The sequence below is a fragment of the Eurosta solidaginis genome, chromosome 4 (genome assembly GCF_040869045.1).
Source record: "Eurosta solidaginis isolate ZX-2024a chromosome 4, ASM4086904v1, whole genome shotgun sequence".
NCBI lineage: Eukaryota > Metazoa > Arthropoda > Insecta > Diptera > Tephritidae > Eurosta > Eurosta solidaginis.
Window position 1 is genome coordinate 237,678,679 of NC_090322.1, and position 23,574 is coordinate 237,702,252.

The window sequence follows — 23,574 nt, forward strand, 5'->3', positions numbered from 1 at the left end:
CCGTATTTGGTAATGAATTATCGCACTTTTTGTGTTTTTCGAAATTTTCGATATCGAAAAAGTGGCCTGGTTAGAGTCCGATTTCGTTCACTTTAAATAACGATCTGAGATGAGCCCAGGAACCGACATACCAAATTTCATCAAGATACCTCAAAATTTACTCAAATTATCGTGTTACCGGACGGACGGACGGACGGACATGGCTCAATCAATTTTTTTTTTCGATACTGATGATTTTGATATATGGAAGTATATATCTATCTCGATTCCTTTATACCTGTACAACCAACCGTTATCCAATCAAAGTTACTATACTAAGTTTATTAAATACTAAATTAAGTTTATTAGCGAGACAGGCTCATATTGCTTCAAACAATTGTTTTTGTTATTGATATTAGAGAAAAATTAAAAATTTACACACAACGATAGTTACTAGGACGTGTTTCCGAGTTTCACTTTTTCTTTAGTTATCTTTTCGAGAGCTGAGAATTGAACTTGAGATCTCTAACATTCATACTTGTATATGTTCTCTGACAATGGGCCTAATGATTAGAAAGCAAAAGAAAAAAACAGATTTGTTTATAGCTTTAACATAAATTTTTAAGTTGTTTTCATACAAATTTCTGAAAACTTTGAAGAAAAAATTTTTATTTATATTTCTTCAAACGACACAATGGAGAACTTAATTAAATTCTCGTTAGCAATTCTTTTGTTTGCTTTTCAGTTCAATAAATAAAGGAATTATTAATTAAAACCCTATTATCTCTAGATAATATTTGCTTTTTTGGATTAGCGTGCGACATACGGCTATGCTCACCTGGTTGCTATGGACTCCATTAAAATTTTAGTTAATCAATGGCCAATGGTCACACAAATTACTTTTTCGCAAATATTTCGCTTTATCCGACTTTCAAACGCTCGTCCTGCAATACAAAGTTGTATAGGTCAATACGTTCTCGAAAAGTTTTGCTTGAACTCTGCTTTCACGAGATTTGTCTTTACTGCGCACAGTTCAAAGTATTTATATAGTGAGTGACCGAAAATGGAAAATGTTCTCACGGATCAATGAAAATTTGCACAACAGCTTTGAAAACATTTGAAATTTAAACAAAATTGGACCTAGGAAACGCTCATATCAAATAAAATTGGAAACTAAGATTATCGATTTTATATGAAAATTTTACCGCATTCTAACCAAATTTTATATATGACCAAACTTGATGGCATTATTCAGCAGGACAGTTATGATGAGCGATTTGTAGAGTGTGATTTTTGTTCCTCGAGAGAGGACTTTACTTTTCAATTGCCCACTCAGTCCAAAGTAGCACTTGTTTTCAAGAGTTATTTCATTCTTCGGTTGACTTAAGCTTTCTGTTAGTGCTGATTCCTAAATAAACGAAATGCTTCATAGTCTCGAATTTACATCCGCGAACAGTGAAGTGGCTGCCAGGACGCCAATGCGCCGATCTTGGATTAAGCAAGTGCTTCGTGTTCTCCCTTTTTACCGCATGTCCTACTTTCTTTTCCATCTTTATCTAATGGCGAGAAGGCAGAACACGCGTTTGTTCAGGCCAATACTATCAATATCATCAAATTCAAATATTCCCGGGTCTTTTCACGCAGTAACGACATTTCTATTAACCTCATGACAGCAGAGTTCAGACGAAACTTTAGGAGAATGTAAAGTGGGATAGTCTGATAAAGCGAGAAATTTTGAGAAAACTGGATTTTTGTGACCTTTGACCATTGATTACCAAAGAATTCAATTTTCCCTTAGCTAGCGGCTGAGCACACGCTAACGGTACTTACTCTGCACCAAATACTTTGTTTATTAAAGCCTCTAGCCTTAACGAATAGACAAACATATTTCAATACGTTTATACCTTTTCCAAGTAAATTCTTTTGTGCGCATGAAATTTGGAGTCACATTTTTTCGTATAAAAGGACCGTTAGGTGACAAACCTTTTACAGTTATATCTTCACCTTCTTATAAGTTCGATCAAGTTTTTCTCTAAATAGAAATGAGAACAATTACTGCATTACTAACTGCTCTAGTAGCTTTGGTGTTGATGGTGAACGAGGTTTCATCTAACAGTATTCCCCAAACTGGCCTTAAAAATTATCCTTCTCAACTTCGTAAGGAATATCTTCAACCACAAGGTGATCCTGTTGCCGGTCTTTTAGTTTACCGTGCTTCACCTGGTTATTCAAAAAATGTTTCACCAGTTATATCTCGTCCAGATACTGATTCTCCAAAAAGTCCGGGAGGTCAAGGCACTTCAAAACAAGGTGGGGTAGGCGTTAGTGGTAACACTTCACCAAGTAAAGGGCGTCCCAGTAGCCCGAATTGTCGAGACACTTCAAAAGGTTTACAACAAGGTGAGAAAAGCATTGAAAGCTCTGGAACTTCACCAGGTAAAAAGCAGCCAATAAAAAGACAAGTTTCTAAGTTACAAGAACAAAGAGACATCCTTCACGCAATTCTGAAAAGGTAATGCACTCAGCAGGCGTATAGTCCATAATATCGCATAGAACCAAAAGATTTTGGGAGCTTTAAACTTCATCATAAGTACTCCGTACAAAGGAAGCTTTGAAGTATTATTATACATACATATGTAATGAGTTGTAGAATAATAATGCACTTAGAAAAATAAAAAAAGTTTATTTCATTCACTTTTTGTTTGTATTTCCATGAAAATATACAACTTTAGAATTTTAGCTAAAGTGTAACGTTTTTACTTTTACCTTTAAGTTTAGCAAAAGTGTCCCGAAGTGGTCCCTAAATAGTCCCGACATTAGTTTATAATAATCCAAAAATAATTTGAAAGTTATCTCTCAATAATGCTGAAATGGTTCTGAAAATAACTTCGGAGCAGTCTGTTATACGTTCTCTGATTGAAATTCGTTTTCGCCGCGGTCCGAAAGACGAGCCAAAGAGTATGATTAACTCGAGTAACCTGCTCCTTCAGAAAATTTTTGTTTCTTCGCTGAATTTGGAGCAGTGGGTTCAACCTACTCATAATTTCAACTGCTATGCTATAATTCAGAGTTTACAAAAAATATAATATCAAGTTTAATGCTTCAGATAATACTGATATGATTGATCTGAATGACGGTAATTTACTATCTGAACCGGCATTCACAAGAAATATTCCGTACGATCACTTGGTACAATTCTTAGATTGTGATGAGCCAACACTAGCTGATTCTAATATTCCAATGCATATAAAGGAACAGAAAGATATGTAAAGTTGTTAACATCTGTTTCCAAACGTGTTATAGAAAAAAACGTGCAGGCGTATGGCGATAATAAGACCACAATAGAGGTGGACGGTTGGCGGAAGGGTGCTCAAATCGCGAAGGAGGCGATATATGTGTACACAGATGGTTCCAAAGTAGGGGAAGGAGAAGCGTCTGCGGTATACTGTGCTGATCCGGAAATAACCAGATCCTACAGGCTGCCGGATTACTGTAGCGTTTTCCAAGCAGAAATAGTACCCGTAACCAAAGCAGTAGAAACCCTGGAAGAAAATAGCCCAAGCTCCAATCGTGTTAACTTTTATATTGACAGTCACGCAGGAATTAAGGCAATAATCTCGCATAGCACAGCATCTAAATGCGTGTTAGAGTGTAAGCAGTCCCTGGAGAGAATCGGGACAGGGAGAAGCATATATCTATATTGGACCCCAGGGCATATGGGAATAGATGGGAATGAAAAAGCGGTAAAAAAAAAAATAAATGTAAGGCGCGATAAGCTCCGGAGAGATGTAAGGCCGAGCTCTTCTTCCAATTTGCGTCGTGCTCCTCTTGATTTTCCCTACAAATTGGCCGGACGGGACCTGCATGTTTTATGCCGACTCCGAACGGCATCTGCAAGGCAGATGAGTTTTCACTGAGAGCTTTTCATGGCAGAAATACACCCGGAGCGCTTGCCAAACACTGCCGAGGGGCGACCCCGCTTAGAAAAATTTTCCTCTAATTTAAATACCTTATTTCTAAAATTTTGATGTTGCTTTGCCCGTGGTGCGAACCCAGCGGTTGAACTATCAAAAAAGGGCGCATCCCTTGAAGGCTTGCTCCGTAGACGTCCCAATTAGACTGGACGAAATTAAGCGAAGGCGAGAGGTGCACATGATCGACCAAGCAGAAAAGGCGTGGGTTCAAGCGCGGGGCTGTAAAGTGTCGAAAATTATGTGCAGGTCTTACAACCTTAGACTAAAAAAGTTGCTTCTATCATTAGAAAGAGAGGACTGTAGACTCATGACGGGTATTCTGACTGCACACTGCCTTCTAGCGTCACATGCTTTTAAATTAGGCTTGGTCAGTGATAGCAGATGTAGGAAGTGTGGGCTGAAGGAGGAAACGATCGAGCACGTTCTGTGCTCTTGCCCTACGCTTGTCAGGCTAAGACTCCAGCTATTAGGAGTGATACAGCTGTCAGAACTAGAAAGCAAGTGGCTTAAATCCTAGGAAGCTTCTAGTATTTGCCAAGAGGACGGAGTTATTTTATAACATAGGTCCTGGATTGTGATAGGGTTTTTCAGTTTGGCCATTAAAATAAACTTCTGGTAACACTACAGACTTATTCAGTCTATGTGAGGTCCTCATGGACCGGCCAGTTCAACCTAACCTATGGCTGTAACAGCAGAAAGTCGTGAAAAACAACCACGAATGAAGAGTAAAAAAGATTTTAAAAAATAATAACATAACATTACTTTTATTTTGAAAAATACGTTGAAATGGTATATTCTAAGTAAAAAAATAATTTTTTAAATAAATTACATTTAAATTATAAAAATTGTGTTTTTTTGCTTATTACTTGAAAATATAGTTTTTTTTTTTTAAGTTTTCTCTACTAAAACGAATTCGAAAAAAGGAAAAATGTCTGAATGAAAGTTGTTGGAAATATTCTGAACTTATTTTAGCTGCAATGAAAAAAAAATGTTCCATAAGAAATTTTTTAAAAATGATAATATAGTAGTTAAAAGTTTATTTTAAGCAAATTTTTCATAATTTAAGCCTGACATCTCTACTAAAATTAAAAAAAACTATAGATATTAATACAGATTCTGAAATGTACGTAAAATAACTTTAAAGTAAGCTCAATATGATATTTTTCCTATAATTCTATCAGAAGCTTTGAAGATTTTTTGGCCATACCCTACATTCATATGGCAAAATATCTATTTTGCAAAAGTGTGGGACTCCAAATCGGACTTAGAGCTATGGTTTCTTCAGCAATTTTTCCTAGAATCATCTGTAGATTACGTTTTTGCTATACTCCTGATGGAAAACAAATTTGACCCGCTCTAATATATATATGTACCAAATTACGTATAAAATCAATAGCAACAAAAAAGGCAATACATAAAGGCAATTTACAATAATATCAATAAATTCAATTTAACTAAATGTTTAGGAAAAAATTTAAACAACTCGACATCAGGACAGAAAAGGCGACAGCCGTTTCGGATCGCATATAAAAAAATTTAAATAATACTAGAAGACCCGACAGACGTTGTTCTGCCCTAAATTTGGCCTATCTGCATACATTTTAATAAGGTTTTTCCATCTGACTCTGCCCCCCCGCCCCCCTTCACTTTTTCCTAATCCTTTTATTCACTCCTCGCTCCGTCTTTTTCGCTTCATCTATCTCCATCTTCGTCTCATTCTATCCCTTTCTCAATCTCCTTCGCTCTTTTCTCTTCTCTCAATTTCTTCTCATTCTTCTGCATCCCTTATTGCCTGTCCCAGAGGGTGGTATGTATTTTATTCCAGTCCCAGTCCCACTCCGAGTCTCAGTCCCAGTCCTAGTCCTAATCCCAGTCTCAGTCCGTCTCTGGATAATATATTACACTGTACTAAATCACTCATCAACAGCTTTCATTTGATATCCATATTGTATAAACATATTCTAGGGGTACTGGGGTCTACGTTTCGGCCTATATCTCGAAACCCTGTACGTCGATCGCAACCAAACCTATGTAGTAACCACCGTGTGAGGTTTACACAACTTGTGTGAAAGTTTGAACAATCGACCGACGCATCTCTTCAAACACCTTTCTTTTTATATATATAGATTTTTATTTTTCACACTTCACTATAATATTTAAACGAAATGCAGATTTTCGTTACTTTTGAAATTCGGTTTAAAAATTACACATGGAACAACTAAAGACTCTCCTGGATTAAAAAAAATGTCATAGTACCTCTATATCGCGGGCCTCCTCAGAAACCCCGGGCCCGGGGTAATTTACATTTTGTTATCAAAAAGTTATCGTTTACTTACCGAAAAATTATCAATATATCACCAATTTTTTATCGGCGTGTTATGGATAGGTATCGATTTCGTTATCAAATATGTATCGATTTGCTGTGAAAATTTATCGATTTCCTATCGGAGTGTTACCAGTTTGCTATCGGCATGTTATCGATTTGTTAATGGCGACTCATCGGCTTATACCGGCAATATAAAATCGATGACAGACCGATAAGAAACCAATAAGAAGTTGATGATTCGGTAATATCAACTCGATAACGAACCGATTAATAAAATAAATGTAAAGCACGAATAGATTTTGGGCCGAGCTTCTTTTCCAAGGCAAATGGGTTTTCACTGAGAAGCTGAGGCAGAAAAACATTCGGAGTATTTGCCAAATCACTGCCGAGGAGCGATCCCGCTTCGAAGAACTTTTTTTTATTGAAAAAAAACTTGTTTGTAATTATTTGGTTTTGCTTTTCCGGGACTTGAACGCAGGATCTTCGAGCGGAGCGTGCCATCACCACACAAATGCGGCCGTTGTCGACGAAAATTATCCAATACCGATAATAAAGGTTGCTGCCAATAAGAAGCCGACGAAGCTCTTCCCTAAAATTCCCTAACAATTTGCTTCTGGTAAAGCTACATCTGTTGTGAAATAACTTCAACCCCTGGGCCGACCTCTAGTAACAAAATTTTTTTTTGGACATATTCTCTGATACTTTCGGTTGAGAGCGAAAAAACAATGCTGTACATGGCACTCCCTAATGTACTTAAGTATAAACATTTCCTGGTAATATGTCTCTTTATACTATTCAGCAATAAAATCTATTACAAATGTCAAGTCAAATGTCGAAAGTCGTATAATTTCATAGTTATTTTTGCAAAGCATTAAGTATACAAACTATTTTTCATGTATTATCAGGCATCTCCTGCCTAAGAAATAATTTTTTACGTGATTGCGACATCCTTTCGTAAATAAATACGTGTGTGTGTGCGTGTATATTTATTTATTATGACATCGCCATTCAATTTTATACTTTTCTCAAAGTGTATGAAGCAGAAATATTTTTCGTAGAATCATAAATAATTCAAAACACATAAAAGTTGTATTTATTCAAGATTTTACTATTGGTTTTATTTGAGTTACTACGAATATGTAAATTCATGTAAAATAACTCTTTGGTTCATAAAGGAAAATATTTACAGTGATTTGCACACTGCTTCAATAATACTTTTCAAACTGCAAGTCATACTTCGTTCACTTTAAAAAATAATTTCAAATCTGCCTCAATTTGCCAATGAATTTTGCATAATCAATAGAAAGATATGCATTTCAAAATATTTTGAATGTTTTGTAAAAATTTTAAGTTTACAAATTAAGTAAAAATAGTCATATGTACTTACAAATAAACCAGACTCCCTGATGAAGATGCGAAAAAACATGAAAACGCCTAGGAGAGAAGACTTTATTTTTTCTTTTCACATATACTACCGCTACCGAAAAGCTCTCTTATTAAAAAAATATTAAATTATAAAATAAATACCTCCAACTTGAGTCGTCTTTTTGTAAGTTATTATTTTTGTAAATTAGTAGAACAAAATTAAAAAAAAATAATAATTTATTGTGATTTTTTTTTTTCAAAATTAAAAATATAAACTTGAATTTTTAAATTGCTTATATTTTTTTTGTATAAAAACCCTTCAAAAGTGCTATTCGTGGCAACCTTAACTCTAGAATACTCCCGCAATTATTTTGGGACTATATACGGATCATTTCGGGATAATTTTTGGACTATTTCGGCATCAGCTGGAAATTTTTTCAGAAGTATTTCGGAAAAATTTTTTATCGACTTTTGAATCCTATCAAGACTATTTCGGAAACGTTTGCACAATGAATTGGGAGATATATTGGAATTATTTTGGAGCTAGTTTGAGACAGTTAAGAGGCTAATTTTATTATAATTTCGAGATTTTTTTCGGAACAATTTTCGGAAATTTCCAGTAATTTTTAACTATTTCCGAATGATTTTAAGACTGTTTTCGGGGCAATTTCGGTGCTTTTTTGGAATCATTACGGAACTGTGTCTGGATCAATACAGAACTAGAATTATTTCAAGTTTAGGAATATTTTCGGGACTATCCCCGCATCATTTCGGCTTCCGTGTTTATTAATTTTCCTTTTGTAAATATTTTGGGATGGTTTGGGGTTTCTTTTCGGAAACATTTTGGATTATTTTACGTATCGAGAATTTATCAGGACCAACGATTCATTTTCAGAATAAAACTGGGATTATCCCGGAGTCATTTTGGCTTTATTTATATATATACACGGCTGTTTTCGGGATAGTGCCGAGATTGTTTAAGGAAAAAATTCGAGAAGTTTTCCGGATCATTTCTGGAATGCTCGGGACTGCTTCGCGATAATTTCTGGGTTATAATATTTTTATTTTATTTGCTTTCGAGGTTATTTCGGGAATGTTGAATTACGATTGGTTTCGGAATAGCTACCGCATTATACTTTGGAATAATTTTCGGACTAATTTCGGGAACTTCTCGAAATAATTTCAAGACGCTTTAGGTATTATTTTAGGGATCATTAAGTCTACTTCGGGATCACTTTCAAACTGTCCACTTAGCAACTCAGAACTGTTTCAGAATCATTTCTGAAAAAATTTGGAATGACTTAAGGATTGTCTTCAAAATATTTCCGAAGAATTTGGACTTCTTCGGTATAATTCATTTGTTTGTTTCCGGAATGAAGGACTGTTTCGGTATAATTGCGGAACCTTTCCAGGATTACTTTTAGCATATTTTCGGTTATATGTCCTGATCATTTCGGAATAAGGTTGAGATTGTCTTACTTATGCTATTTCAGGATTATTTTCTTCACAGAATTATTTTCGGAGCAATTTTCGAGATTGTTTTTATAATCATATTGATACTATATCCAGATAATTTTGGTGGCGGTATAAAGAGCATGTAGAGCTTACTTAGGAACTATTTTAGGTATCATGGAATAATCTCGAGCTGTTTCTAGTTCAGCTCGGGACCATTTCAAAACTATCTAAGGATCGCTTTGAGGCTATCTCCGCATAATTTCGAGACTACTTTCGGATTATTTGAGGACTTTGTTGGCATCATTTTGTATACATTCACAGTTTATTGTTTGGATATTTTCAAAAATATCACAGCATTATTTTGGATTTGATTCGGTTCTTATTTCGCATGTTTTGTTGTATTATTTCGGCACATTTTTCGGACTATTTCGGGATTGTGTGAAGAATTACATCGGGACCATTTGGTGATCATTTATAGATTGTTTTCGATATCATCCCATCACTTTCTGGAAACAGTTTTATTGTAATCGTTGTAACTCGGAGACGACTATACCTAGACCAATAGGATTTGGTAGGATATAGGTCATATATATATGTATGTAGATAGTTATAGCTAATAGTTGAGCATAGTGCTCTTAGTATTTTCACTAAACTAAACATTTTCCACTACCATTAAAAAAATGTATGGTTGTGGGTAAACAGTTTGTCAATGATAATAAATTAGGGAAATTGCTAAACTGTTTTCACTAGCAATTGTTTTAATTAATTTTCATTAGAAAAATTTTTTGTAAAAATTTTAATTTTATAAATTAAATAAAAATGATCTTATGTACTTACAAATAAACAAGTCTCCCTAATGAAGATGCGAAAAAACATGAAAACGCCTAGGCAAAGCCTTTTTTTTTGTTAGAAAAATGTTTGAGAACAAAAAAGTATACACTAGCATATCACAGTTCCATTTTCAGTTTGAGCCAATGTTATGTACTTTGCGCCAACTGTAGAATAAATTTTGTCATAAATTATTATTGCCTACATATTTCCGTCTTCCGAAAAGTAGTAAAAAATGCGTAGGATAATTCTAGAGTTGAGGGTACTTAAAACGTTAATACATGGAAGTACTGGTTTATCACTCACAATTTATTTGACTACGTTATTACTCTTCCTCCTTATTTTCATGCGCGCTTCAGTGAATATAACAGTGAGGCAAAGCGTTGGCAAAGACATTAACAAAGCTTCCAAAACAAAGCTCATAAAATGTGAAAAAGAGTTGATGACGGCTTAAGGAATGGAACAACGGATTGAAGTTCTCCCAAAATGGGGATTCAAACTTTTAGACTACTACATAGTAAATCTATATGGCGTCGGTATAATTTAAATGCGAACATATCGTAACAAAGACATAGGTGAAATGTCAAATGGTAAATGTAGCATAACTAATTATTTTTAATAGTTCCTTAGAGTTTCACAAGTTTTGTTAATTCAACCAGAAATTATTTTGTTTAGCGAATATTTGTTATGTAAATTATAATAAAATTTTTTACAGTGAAAATGAATATTAAATTATGCAAATGCCAATCTATGAGATTGGCTCGATTTGTATGGACGAAAGTTAACCGATATCGCGCCATCGATTTTTCGATAGGATTTCGGGTCAGGAAAAAAAGTTCCAATACGCATACGCAAAAAAAATAATTTTTGAGCCTGCAAAAAAAAATAGATTTTTCGACCAAAATTCTTCTAAATCTCCATAAAAAAAATTTTTTTTTTTCAAAAAACTGCATTTACCAATTTTGCATTTGCTAATTGAAACGAAAAAAATACATAAAAAATGATTTGGAGCCTTGAAAAGGAAAAAATGCATAAAATATCGAAAAAATCGTTGAAATTTTGCAGGGTCGAAAATTATTTTTTGGGTATGCGTAGTGGAATTTTTTTCCTCAGCCCAAATCCTATCGAAAAATCGATGGCGCGATATCGGTTAATAAATTGACCCAGTCTAGTGTACATGCATGCATTGCTTATTAGCGTTAATACTAAATATGTAGGAGAGAATATGGTAATTTGGTAACCAAATGATTGAAAAAGGATATTAGATTGACAGAATTGTACACAAATTGGACAACATATAATTTTATTGAAATTCAATGAATTGATTTTGATGGCAGGTGTCTCAGATAAATGAGATAATTAGAAAATACCTCACAATTTACAGAAATCTAAAGTTTGTAGGGTACATTCCAGGTGAGCTATGAACATAAAATTCGAGGCACTGTGCAGGTCGAGGGGACCGTACAATATATTTAGAGAAATAAATTTGCACAAGAATCTAAAAATTTTGAAAATGATTTTGACTGCTGCTAACAACATCTCAGTGAAACAGATTCCTAAAATTCAAAGCATGGCTAAAATGTAGATGGGGCTGCAACCACAAATCCCATGAGCAGTGAGGTAGAGTTTTGCAAATTGAAACAAAATTCAAAAAGTTCAAAGCCCCCGAAGTAGGTATAATCGCTTCCACCCAAGTTGTTCAGGTTTAAGCTATTTAGAAACCGTTTGCATATCATTTAACTTGCCTTAACCTCTAGAGAAAAAGTGGGACTGTCGCTCTGGCAGCTATGTTTTTACAGCTTGCGCAATGAGTACTATGCGGAATACCCATCTTTTTTCAGCATGATTAGCCCAATGACGTATGCGGACCGCTCTAAATTCATGGGTTCACGATCTAGAAGCACTCAGGGGACTGCTTACTCTAAGAGTATACCTACTTACTTCAACTGAGCACCTACATAAGTGCCAGCTCATCGTCCACCTACTTTCTCTCCTTTTGTAGCTATGATAAGACTCCTTGACGAATTTGAGGAGTTTTATGAATACTGGTGGGTAGTTACGGAAAATAGTACTACTAATAGGAACCAAATTAAACTTTATAGGGCTTCAGCCTCCTTCCGCAAGGTGTCGACTGCTAAACAAACACGATTCGCTACGGGTGGATGGGGCTGATAATTTTGTTGGCGAAGCTGTAAATTGCGTTGGCAACCACTTACGTATACGGCGCCTTGACCAGCCTCAAAGTTTTGGCTAAGCTAACTTATGAACTTACCAACTTCGATTTAGTACGTGGCGCTTTTATTGCTTCCCGTCTGTCAGGAAAAGGGTAAAGGTTTTCAAGGGAGTTTCGAGTTTTCCAAATCGGAAAAAGTTTTCAAAATTGCGTTAATAATTAAATCTACCACCCCTGAGATCAACTTGAGGTCGTCGGTTTAGATTTGTATACCGTTATCAGCTGCGCTCTTGGCTCTCTTCCAGCCTTTCCTACTTGGAAGGATAGTTTTCAGATTTCCCTCGAACTTCAGTTTGCGAGGATAATAACCTATTTGAATATTTTGCCCACCAAAAGTATATTAGGAATACAGCTACGTCTATGATGAGTATCATTCCGGCTCATAGCACCTCCTGCGTGCCTTTGGGACTAAAGCATCTCTCTTTTCCTACATGTCTCCAAAATGTATGTGTCTTTTGGGTCGCGATATTGTTGTACGCCATCAGCTTAGCAACATTGTACCACCTGGCCGAATTTAATAATGGTAGCGGTTTACTTGGCTCGTACCAGAATATCCTGTTCATGAAGCTAAGAAAAACCTTCCTACAACCAATTTAAGCGACCTCCTCACCACATCATTTAATCTCGAGGGAGGAAATACAGCCTCTCAACCATTTGGCCTCTCCACGAAAGTCTAAGTTTCACTCCAACATCCGCGTTTTCTGTTGTTGACATTTTACCACTGTTTCCCCTTTCTTTCTGATAAGCAACTTTCAAGGTAGTTGTTTCCTCACTATTAGGATCTTTACTTACATCCTGCAGCTTGAGACCTACGTGCTTTGCGGGTGCAGCTAGCCTAGCACACAACCCTAGAACAAGGTTCTTTCCACCTCCTAAAAGTGTGTTTATTGACTTCAGCTGATATGTGCCTCATCATTCCGCCCACAATCTCTTCCACCTCATACTGGCTGCAGCACTGATGGTTTTCCGCGGCAAAGCGACTTTTCGCTACCTTCGGTCACCAACTCAAACATTTCGCAGCGAAGTCTAGTGCCGATGAATGCCCGGCTCAATGTGTGGTAAGGTGATCGTTATTTTCTAAGGCTCCGTTGAAATACAGCCAAGTATACGCTCTGACTGGTTTGGTGTCTACCCTATTGAGGGCGGATAGAAGATTTGATAAAGAGTAGACGACAGCGCCTATCACTGACTGTTATGTTAAATAAGCTCCAAGACCGTGGTTTTATCTCCATAACCAAGTCCATATTCAAAAGGATCGTGCAAAGGTTTAGTAGGGATGTTCTGTCATTGTAACAAAATAAAAATATTAATACAAAAAAGTTTAAGACTTCCTTTGCAGCCGGGTAAAAAACTGGGTATCTTTCTAATTGCGCGTACAGTTTTACTCAAAATAAGTGGATTGATGAATTTTATCCTTTTGAATGCAAAGTCCCTGACTGTTATTCCTTTTACAGTGAAATATTTTTCCGAACTTTTATTTTTTTAGTCCGAAAAATATTATTAAATCAGAACTTTTATTTTTATGGACAGAATAAAAGTCCGGCCCTATAACTATCGGTCCTTCCGATAAAAATATTTTCTTAGCCGGGGCGTTATCCTCCATTCGCATAACATGGCTTAGCCAACGTAGCCGCTGCGTTTTTATTATATAACAGCAGACCCCGCAGACATTGTTCTTCCCTAACCTTAGTCTATCTGCATATCTCTTAAGAAGATTTTACCCCTTCCCTCACCCCCACCCAGTTCTAGTCCCAGTCCCAGTCCCAGTCCCAATCCCAGTTTCAGTCCCAGTCATAATCCCAGTCCCAATCCCAGTTTCAGTCCCAGTCACAATCCTAGTTCCAGTCCTAGCTACAGTTCTGATTCCAATCCCAATCCCGCTCCCAGTCGGTCCCTGGGCCATTTCCTGGGAAAAAAAAGTTTCGTAAATACTAATCTAGGCAAAGGTCTACCAATATACGAAACGTTAGGCAAATCAAACGATTAATAGAATTTCTTTGAATAGATCGGTCCCTGGTCCACTTCCCGAAAATATACCAAATTTCAAGCAAATGGAACTATGAACCCATTTTGTTCGAATACATCGGTCCCTGGCCCGAAGTTTCGTGAATGCGAATCTGAGCAAAAGTCTACCAATATACCAAATTTTAGGCAAATCAAACGTTTAATAGAATTTGTTTGAATAGATCGGTCCCTGGTTCACTTTTCGAAAAAAATAATCGTAATTACTAATCTAGGCAAAGGGCTACCTGTATACCAAATTTCAAACAAATCTAACTATGAACCGGACTTCTTCGAATACATCCGTCCCTGACGCGAAGTGTCGTGAATGCGAATCTAGGCAAAGGGCTACCTATATACGAAATTTCAGACAAATATAACCATGAATATAAGATATTCCAATGGATCGGTCTCTGGTCCACTTCTTGGAAAGAATTTTTCTCTCCGTAAGAATCATTTTCGTACTTCAAGGAATATCCTTAAAAAAGAAGTAACTAAATCGCTCCAACCGTTCTTTTTTATATTATGGACTAACAGACTTGGCAGACTTTGTTAAATATGTACATATATATGTCAAGCTGATATGAAATGAAAGTACATACATATGTCCTACGCCCGAAATTAAATAACGCAGCGAATGCTATGTATGTACGTATGTGTCGCATCATGACTCACTCAAATGCAATTTGCGCGCTCAGTTGACAGCGAACAACCACATGCATATAGCTGTGTAAACAAAAATGTTATGATTTTTTACTACAAAAGTGAAGTTTTTAGACTTTTTTAGGGAAATTTTAGAATTTTTCTCTCCGTAAGAACAATCCTCGTAACGGTCCAACCGTTCTCGATTTTCGCGCTAATTTCACAATTCAGCGACTTATTTTTATATCATAGATATGTATATACGTTGATGTCTGCGTAAAGCTCATGCAGCTCATCATTAAATCTTCTGCGGTACTGGCTGACGCGAAATCTTTTACTATTTCCAAACTATGGCCGCCAACAGTAGCGTGGGCGCAAATGCTCTGCCTTCTATGATATCAATGCCGTCAGCACGCTTTTATAGAATATTGTTCCAGGGCGGCTAAGCTCAGCAGCTAGTACAATTTTCTCCAGCATCAAATTCAATTGAAAACGGTGTATCAAATTTCAAGGAAAAATCTCAATTGGACTAAACCTTATAGCGAAAAACAGGTGCAAATTTACTCTGGAAAAGCTATAAGTATGGTACTATGGGAGTTGGTTACAGTTTTTCGATGCCGAATTTCCAGTATTAGTAACAAAATATTTTGAAAAGTTGTTTCAGGTTTCAAATAAAGATATTTAGGAGGTTCGATTGGTAAAAACTCGTTTCGTTTGGATGATAAGTTCCTTAGTTATGGAGCCGACTTTTATTCTGTCCTTAAAAAATAAAAGTCCAAATTCCACTTTTATTTTCCGACTTATGAAATAAAATTCCGAACTTAACTTTTATTTGCGGATTTTTTTGTTTCAAAAAGTGCGAGAAAGAAAAAGTATGCATGATTCGTCATGAAAATGCTATGGGTGTCCCCGCGATCCCATAGCCATTAACCTAGGACAATTTTTTTAACAAGACTTTTTCGACTAAAAAAAACTATTACAATGGGTACCGCTCAAATTAATATTTATCAGATTTTTATATATGCAAAGAATTAGTTTTTAAACGGTTTTATTTAGCTTGACTCTGTGTACCGAGCGTTGTTTACAAATTTTTTTATTGACATTTACGTATAAGCTACAAGCTTGAAACTTGGAATATAGTTCAGAACCCGATGATAATGCAATAATAAGAAAAAACTTCGGTAGGTGGCGCATGAATTGAAATATTTCAAAAAATCCTATTTGTGGTCCGATTGGGCTCATATTTGAAACACATATTACATACATGAATAGAAAGAGACATATGAAAAAAATCGCAGCCAGGTGGCGCAAGGATCGAGATCGTTTTGGCTCATTGAACAAATATTACATACAGGCCGGTAAAAGTTGCATCAAAATACTTTGGAGCACATACGTTCAAATTATGTAAGTGAAATTTAAGTAAAAAATCAAGTCCCGGTAGAAGTGACGTCAAAATACTTTGGAGCACAAATTTTGTAAGCGAAATTTAAGTAAATAATAATAAAAAAATTGTTTAAGTTAAACGGTTTTATTTTGGTTTTGGAATAGTAAGTAGAAAATGTTTCAGACAACCTGCCATAGCTGCGCAGATAGATCCATTTCGAAGGGTGTTAAGCCTTCGTCATCAGTACGCATTAGGCACCCTGCGCTAACCATTTAGCTATACAGCGGTGGTTTGTTTGACTGACAAATTGCTACTATTCCTTCTTACCAACTATATTTATTCAGCGTTGCAAGACACTGATAATGTTGGATTTTTTTATTGTCAATTACTTTGTTTGACATTTCTCAAGTGCTCATGGTTTATTAACAATTGTTTTTGTTTTATCGACCTATTGATAACCATGAGCACCTGGGAAATGTCAAACAAAGTAGCTGACAATAAACAAATCCAACATTATCAGTGTCTTGCAACAGATGGCGCAACGCTGAATAAATATAGTTGGTAAGAAGGAATAGAAGTAGCAATTTGTCAGTCAAACAAACCACCGCTGTATAGTTAAATGATTAGCGCAGCATGCCTAAAGCGTACTGATGATGAAGCCTTAGCACCCTTCGAAATGGATCTATCTGCGCAGCTATGGTAGGTTGTCTGAAAAATTTTCTACTTACTGTTCCAAAAAAAAATAAAATTTTTCAGTTATAGAAAAATTACAAAAACAATAATCATTACAAAAAATTATTGTTGTGGCAAAGGCAAAAAAAAAGTAGGCAATCATTTGTGCAAGTATCACTCAAATATACACGCGCATATGAGAAGCTATAACGTGCATCTGTAATAATAAATCTGGTAATTTTATAGCTGCTAACTAACTTAAATTCTAGAAACGCCTAGAAGTATGCGAACGAGGAAATCGAAGAGTATAAAAGAACGCAAGCTGAGCAATAATGGAATCAGTTTGATTTAGGCACGCTATCTGTTGAGAAGTAAAAGTGTTGTTGTGAAAGTAGTCTAATAAAGGCCATTTTGCATTATTGATTATTAGAGTCATTTATTCAACAGTTTAATGATTCGAGCGTTAGCAGAAGGTTGCAAATAAGCGGAATTGCACTAAATTCGTTACAATATTATTTCTAACTTGCTGTTTTTTATGTACGGGTCCCTTTTTCGCTCTTATTTGGAATCCAAATCTATATCGGGCTATTAGCGAGCTTTGGGCAATTTTGGTAGTAGTGCTTTTGTTTAGCTATATTTTATTAAAATAATTTGTTAAGAATAAACGATTGTGAGCACACAAAGAAATCTATTGTGAATATTTGCACTGCATTACCGGCAGTTGCTATTGTACGCTAGATGGCAGTCAAGCTGTAAATTAATATATTTATTTCATATTTCATATTTATTTCATATTTATTTATTTAATTCTATGATTACAAAAATCTTACAGACTAGATTCCATATGGATATATGTGTACATATGTATATGGATAGTACTAAACTATTTAGCTTAAAACAGAAAATAACATATTTTTAAAGCAAGTTCGAGATAAAAAATCAATGCAATGATTGGAATTAATAGAGTTGATTACACTTAGAGCGCGTGTGATTGGAGCATTCATCGCATAATTAGAACTTAACTTTTCAATAGTAAACACATTATGTTGGCGTAAGTTACGTGGTGGCACATGAAAGTTCAATAATGCAAGAAGTATTGGACAATCAATAATGCCATTAACGATATCATAAATGAATATAATAGAAGAAATTACCCTTCTACTCTCTAATGTATGCAGATTAATTAACTTACACCTGGATGTATATGAAGGGATCGGCAGGTCAAAATTTATGTCAGATAAGCAATATTTCATAAATACTTTTTGAACCTCACAGTATGGACACCAGATTATAGAACCATATTCCAGCCTTGATCTTACAAACGCATTATACAATAACTTTTTAGTATATGGGTTTCTAAACTCTGAGCCATTTCTTTTTATAAATGCCAATAAAGAATACGCTTGAGGGATTATAAAATTTAATTGTTCAATGAACATAAATGGTGAATCAAATACGATACCTAAGTCTCGAATTTTATTGACCCTTACCAAAGGTATATCAGAAACGTAATATGTTGAAATCAAATTCTTATTTAATTTAGAATACGTAACACTGTAACATTTACTGACATTGAGAGCACGCCTATTCCTGTTGCACCAGCTGATTTCTGTTGATATTTGATAAGAGACTTTTATATTGGTTGCGCTAGATGCGCACGGGTCAGGCTCGTATTTTAATATATGCATAATTAAGAATAACTGAACCTGACGTTTTTAGAAATTCCACGCGCCCAACGCTTTTATTTAATTGTCTGATCAACGCCCTAGATTGATGAGGAGTGTGATGACTAGTACCTAGGGCCTACCTAATTATTTTCTAGATTTTAGTATATCAAAAAAACAAATTTTGTATGAATTAAGCGGGGGTTGCTCTTATTGCTTTTAAATGAATGAAAACATTTATTTGATGAAATTTTTAATTTATAATGTATTTAATAATTTGGGAAAAATCGTCACGCTGTTTAAATTTTTCCCAAATTATTAAATAAAAAATGTTTTTAATTATTTTATTCTTGGTTCATTCGTACAAATGGACGCTTTATCGCAAGACCTGCCAGTGAAGGAAAAGGGATTCAGTCCCATATTTCCATGCTCTCTGCTATGTTTTGCGGTATAATAATAAATTGATAATTACAAGTTTACATGCTGAAATGCATTTATTATGTAAATATTTATTTAACTGATGAAAATATTTAATTTACCTGTTTTTGTTATTTTTTTTTGTTTTTTTTTGTTAAATTAGTTGTAATTGTATAACTGCGTGCACTTCACTTTATTTTTTAATCTGTTTTGTTTAGTTACATTAACATTTTCGGTGGTGGTTTAACTAAATTTATATTTATTTTGCAGTTGTTTTTTCTTATTACATAAATACACATAAACACTACACAATTAAGGTGCAAAACTGACTTTTTTGTGGTTTGTGTGCTCGGATATTTTGCTAATCGGCTATGAACTACGGGCTTATTAGTCTTAAAATATTTTTTTAATATTTTTTTTTAATATCATGCATACTTTTTTTTAAGTTTTGCACGAATACATTTAATTAAGATAATTTTTATTTGATATTTACAAATTCTATTTAAAATTTTTTAATTTTGGTTAAGTTCACTTGCTATTTATTTATTTAATTTAAATTGCTTTGAAACGCTTATATATAATTTTTTTATAATGCAACTTGTTTGCTGTTATTTTTAGTATATTTGTATTGCTTTTTTAGTTGTTTTTTAATAAGCTTATGATTTATTCTGTGGCTGCTTATTGCTTTATTATTCTATTTCGCACTGATTTCTTCGTGCATATTAAAGTCTTTAATCGCCTTTCTCACAATTTAATGTTCTCTTTTATTATATTGTTGGATTGCTTTTGTATCGCCTACTGGAATGGGGGTCAAATTTTTATTTTCTTTTATGCTCAACTGTTCTACACCATTTGAAACTGTATTTAACAAATGGGCAATGGAACTCAATTATATTTATAACATCCTTTTCTGTAATACATTTGCCCTTTTCAGAAACATAAATTTCGAAGCAGGAAGTAGGGTAGGACCTTAAAAGCTTCTAGTATTTCCTAAGAGGGAAAAATTATTTTATAACATAGCTCTAGGGGAATTTTTCAGTTTTGTCGTCGGAAGAAGTTCTGGTAACGCTGTGGATTCAATCTATGTCAGTTCAAGCTGACCCAATCTACCTAACTTCATTTGCTTTATACACTGAGAGAAAAAGACTGGTAAAATCAACCGAAATACGGGTCAATTCAACCGAAATTTCTGTCAATTTATGCATCGCAACAATATGTTGAATCAACTGCGTACACATCGTTGATTCGTAATTGACTGTTTTAGTAGTCAAATGAACTAAAAAAGTTGTTGCGACAGCTTTGTACGAAAGTAGCTATGTTGCGGTATTTGTAAGGCAGATGAGTTTTCACTGAGATCTTTTCATGGCAGAAATACACTCGGAGTGCTTGCCGAACAGTGCCGAAGGGCGACCCCGCTTAGGAAAATTTTCTTCTAATTGAAAAACCTTATTTCTAAAATTTGTATGTTGCTTTGCCTGGGTGTGAACCCAGGGTCTTCGGTGTGGTAGGCGGAGCACGCTACCATCACACCACGGCGGCCGCCATATACATACGTAAATATGTGCATACATATAGTACACAGCATACGTAAGTACAAAGTAGAGAGCGCAGTGAACGTAAAATTCTCTTTGAAATTTGCTCATGTATTGACTGTTGATCGCTGTTGAAATGACCAGTGAGATCAGTTGTGTTAAAAAAAAATCAGTTAGATTGATTAGGAATCTGTCAATTTTACAGAATTTTGTTAACTTAAGATCGACAATTTCTCTTCTGTTGAAAAGACAAACTCGGTCGAAGTAACCATAATTCGATCAATCAAGAACAACAGAACCGATTTGTTGATTTTACTAGCACCATTTCTTTCAGTGTACTCAACTCAGCAAAGCTCGCTGTATACCTATGCTTCCAAATTAAAGGGAGCGGTCTGGTCTTCTGTTTAATGTGGCGATCCGGAAGTAAGTAGGTTATGCAGGCTGCCAGATGACTGCAGTGTCTCTCAGGCGGAAATTGTAGCAGAGAAGAAAGCAGCAAAAATTCCAGTGGAAGCGTACTTAAGCTACAGTCGTGTCAATACATATATATATATTAAAAATCAGGCGGCGATTAAGGCAACATCTCACACAGTACTTCATCAAAAAGTGTTCTGCAATGCAAAAAAGTATTGGAGAGGCTTCTCTCAGGTCGGGGCATACATCTATACTGGGTTTCCGGTCATAAACGGAAATGGTAACGAAAAGGCTGATGAGTTGGCAATGGAGAGTGTAGCACTCGATGAATAGACAGTAGACCCATATGGATTTTGGAGAAATTATAAGGGCACAGGAGTTGCATATGATTCACTAAGCAGAAAAGGCGTGGATAGAAGCGCGAGGCTGCAAAATTTCTAAGATTCTATGACACAGTTTCTGTTCCTTCTGGTGTCATATGCTTATAAGTTAGGCTACGTCAGGGACAGCAGATGTAGGATGTGCGAGCTGCAGAAAGAAATGATTGAGCACGTTCTGTCTTCCTGTCCTATGCTAGCGAGCTCAAGGCTCCGCGTAATAGAGGCAGCAGAGTTGCCAGATGTCAAGGCAGCAGGTAAGCAAGGTCCTCTAAAATTGTTTCTATTGGCCAAGAGAACGGAGTTCAGTCTATGTGAGGTCTATATAACCTAACATCGTTGCAATAACGATGGGTTTTAACGGCATAAACTAGTCGAGATATATACATATGTATATGTAGATTTTCGTATATGAAGAAGATCAGAGTTAAAAACATTAATTTTTAAATTTCCATCCGACCGTTTTTGAACACGATAACTTAAGTAACTTTTGAGATATCTTTTCAAAATTTGGTATGGGGCACCACGCCCTCATTTTTGGCTTTATATCAATGTCTTTTTTTTCTAAAGTGTATTTATGACAGGGAAATGAATCTCTAAAAAAAAAAAAATTGGAAATAGGAGTGTATAGTGTTAAACTATATTTTTATTAAAAATTTATTTCACAGTCAAATTAAATATTTTCACAAATTAAAAATTCTAAAATATCTGATTTGAAAATTTTCATTTTGAAATAACATTAAAAGTAAAATAACATAAAAATAATTTACAAAATTAAAGCATATTTTACAAAGTAGATAACCCTACAGAGTGCACCTCCTCTTTTTTAATAATCATTCCTCTGCATTCGTAACTTAAGTAATGGTTAGGTTATACTGCCTGCTTTTCACCTAAACAAACTAGGGAGAACTAAACTTGTGGCTCATATTGATGCTACATGTGTGAGAGCTCAGATTGTCTACCTTTTCTTCGAAGCACTTTTAACTTAATCACCGCGTTTGTTCAAATAACATAGTATAGATTAAGTAAGGTAGCCACCCAAAATGGGTCAACACACTTACTAAGGCACAAGGTATTAGAGTTCATTACCATATTATCAAACGCTGACGCTGGCTTATGTTTATTTAGTGAATCACTGCGTTACGATGTTATAGAACCATATGAAGCAGATATCGGCCCTAGATAAATTTTCTCACAATTCCACTGCATCCAGACAGAGGTTTTAAACTTAGAATCTCTTTGAACAATGCCTCGATAGCTCACTAATTATCAATGAACCTTAGTAGTTAAAAAAGCTTCAAGAGGTACTGAATACGTTAAAAACCTTCACATACAATAACAGGCTGAAAGTTTAAGCACAATAGATGAGAATAACGCTCGTAGTTCATCGAGGCCTAATATCAATTGCCCAGCTGTATAAGGATACCTAACAAGAGGTAGTGTTGTCATAGTGCTTTTTTATTTGATCCGAGCCCTACCTGTCTATAAGATGGGGTTTGTCGTAGGCGAAGATCAATCCAGGGTGAAATAGAGTCCCGCAAACGCCCACTGAATAAAAACACCGTAGTTAAGTGCTTAGATCAAATACAGACGCATACACAGTACCGTAGAGTGGGCTTCAAGAGGGTGAGGTTACCTGGGTTCGCAGCATGCAACAGACAGAGTAGGTGAGAGCAGACGGTGTCGGAGATTAGTCCCATGGCGAAATGACAGACGGTCGATAACAGTTTGACAAACAATTGAGGGAGTAGCCGAAAAATTTGGCGGCCAACAACCGTAGAAATCGACGAGAGGATGGGATCGGAGCGTGGACAATAGGCAGCGGCAGCTGAAAAGCGAGACGAGCAACGGCGGCAGGTAGGCTTTGGAGCGACCATAATGGGGAGGGGAGTAATACAGAGAGTAATGGGAGTTTATTATCGGTTGATATTCCTCGTCAGTTGGTACGCCATTTATAACAATTGGTAATTTGCCGCCTGCAACCCAGCTGGTCTGTGTTTTCTTTACTGTTTTGTTGTAGTAGGGTTTTAGGCGCATGTAAGCACATTTAGTGGGCTTTGTATTGTAACGCTGCGCTACGTTTCTACTGATATACATATATGTAAGTCCATTTTGCCCGTGATCGTTTTAAACAAGAGATCCGGATGACGTTCAGAAATAATGGACATGTCCTGCGCTCTAAGGATTTTGATGTTATAGTAATTCAACTCAGGCATTTTTTCACCATCTCCGAATGTACTGTCCGAATAAAACTAACCAAGCAACTAATATTATACATATGTGTATGTACAAAATTCCGCTACTTTTAGAA

General features: G+C 35.6%; 1 protein-coding gene across 39 annotated transcripts in view; it reads right to left on the minus strand.

The window, feature by feature from the left end:
• Window positions 1–23,574, minus strand: part of LOC137251101 (uncharacterized) — a 641,551-nt gene that overhangs the window by 593,913 nt on the left and 24,064 nt on the right. For 31 of the 39 annotated variants that reach the window (XM_067785125.1, XM_067785121.1, XM_067785114.1 and 28 more), the window contains one exon: window positions 19,063–19,738. The exons of 2 other annotated variants lie outside the window; for them this stretch is intronic. The gene's annotated coding sequence lies outside the window, so the exon portion shown is untranslated. Of the gene's footprint in view, window positions 1–19,062; window positions 19,799–23,574 lie in introns of all 39 variants that reach the window. 6 more of the 39 variants (XM_067785123.1, XM_067785124.1, XM_067785119.1 and 3 more) reach the window with 2 other exon arrangements.